We start from the raw sequence: 2,138 nt of genomic DNA on the forward strand, positions 1-2,138 counted from the left end.
GAGGAATGAAGAAAGCATTACAAATGAGCCACAATGGAGGCCAGACAACCCATTGCTTTTGGGTGGGCTGAGGTCTCTTTCTGGGAGCCCAGTGCCTGGGGCCATCACCCTGTGCCCCTGGCGCACCCAGGAGAACTTGGAAGTAAACTTTAACTTAATGCTTAGGCAAGTTTCTCAAAACTAGTAAATATTTCTGGTAGTGTACATCTGCTAAGGCCACACGTCATTCATTAATTCAGCAGAGGTACTGAGCACATACCAGGTGCCCTTCTCTGTCCAGGCTCTCAGGAGTCACCAGTGGATAATGGCCTTGGTTTAACTGCATTTCCATCTTTCACATCAGACAGTCATAGAAATGTACAAGTCTGCTCAATGCAGTTTGCTTCCAAAACAATATCCGCTGCACTTTGGCATTGATAACGGGTTTTGCTGTTGGACACACAGGGTGGCCTGGAGACCTCCCTGTGTGCCCTGCAGATGACTCTGAGGCCCCTGCCAGCTCTGAAAGTTCCCTGCTCAGTCTCCCCTAAGGGGCCTAGGAGTTTGACAGTGGAGGGAGAAACAGCAGTCCCCCATACAAAGCTCTGGAGCCTCTGCATCAAGTGCACAGCCCTCTGCAATGCCAGGCTCCAACTTCCCATGTAACTCCCTACCGGGTTTAAAAATGGGAACTTGGAGAGTGAGTCGGGAGTGGGGGAGATCATCACATGTATGAACAAATGCGACTTTTTCTCCAATCTGACTTCAGGCACTTGAAGGCTTACCCCAGCTTTCTCCAGTCATTCTAGGAAACAAAAGAGATCTCAAAACAACCCTGTGTCCTGTCCTGAGGGCACTCCATAACCCATCGTACCACACTGGAGAGGAAAGTGGCCTGCGGGCAGGAGGCTCGCTAACCCCAAACATCTCCTGACTTAAGTAGCCTGGAACATTTTTTTTAAAATATATATAATTCTTATAACCATGCTGCAGAGCTTTGGACAACACTGGCTAGCCAGAGAGCATGTCAGACTTTCCCCCTAAATGTCCACGTTCCTTGCATTCATTTCTCAAAGTGAAAGATGTCCTCACTGAAGAAGAGTGTCACTGTGACCTTGAGCAAGGTATTTAAATTCTTGAACCTGTTTCCTCGCCTGCAATGGTCTAACCCCCACCTCACAGGATTGACAAGATTAAATGAGACAGTACAGGTAAAAGCCTTACAATTACTGAGCGTGCGTTAGTCCTAATGTACTTACACACACATGGTTCCTTTGTCTGCTGCTCTAACGTGTTTTGCATGTTTTAAAAGTAAGGCCTGAGAGAATATCGTGAGCTTTGTCATTTGGGGTGTTCTGGGGAATGCCATGCCTAGCCTGTTGCTCACCTGTGTTCAGTGCCAAGGGTGATTCTGATGCTTTTTTATTGAATGTCAGTTTGGGATGTCAGACATCCAGGGACGGGGCAGACCCCCCCCCCCCTTTTTGATATACCTGGGGGAAGCTAGTCTGAAATTCAATCATGCAGTAAGTTTGTGCTGCCCCCCCCCCCAGGAAAGGTCAAATACGACAGTGACTGGTCACGATGTTTGACGTCATACTCCTTTTCCTCTGATACACACAGCAGAGAGCTTGCCTAGAAACAAGGTGCCCATCTTCACACTGAGCTGAGAGGCACCATAGTTCCAGAACTGCAGAGTTGAGTCCAGGCCTCTCTGTTTGAGCGCAAGCATAAGGTCAAGGAAGGAGTGGAGACTGAGCTTTGCTCTTCCACCCAAGGTTGGCTCTTAGCTGGCCTGGGATCTGAATATTCTACAAACCACGTTTTCCCAAAGAATCGAGGAACTATAAGATAGATACAGCTCCTTAAAGATATCCTTCACCAAACGCATACTTCCAAAAGCAACAACCATAGCATCCACACCAATGCCTCCTGGTAAGTGGTGATCACTTTTTTTTGCACTTCAAGGAGTAGCATAGCTTCTAGTTGTTCACCACAGAAGCCTTGGTACAGAACCCTGTCCTGTCCACCATTCAAAAAGAGTTGCAGAGGCCTGCATACCAAGTCATGTGCTGAGCTGGCCCCGAACTGACCAGAATATGTATGTGCCCACAGCCTGTCACAAACCCCAGAGGAGACCAGGGGCTTCCAATGGTATA

This window comes from Marmota monax, unplaced genomic scaffold, assembly GCF_021218885.2.
Source record: "Marmota monax isolate L192 unplaced genomic scaffold, Marmota_monax_Labrador192_F-V1.1 WCK01_AAM20220418_F8-fsc00164, whole genome shotgun sequence".
In the NCBI taxonomy this organism is placed as follows: Eukaryota; Metazoa; Chordata; class Mammalia; order Rodentia; family Sciuridae; genus Marmota; species Marmota monax.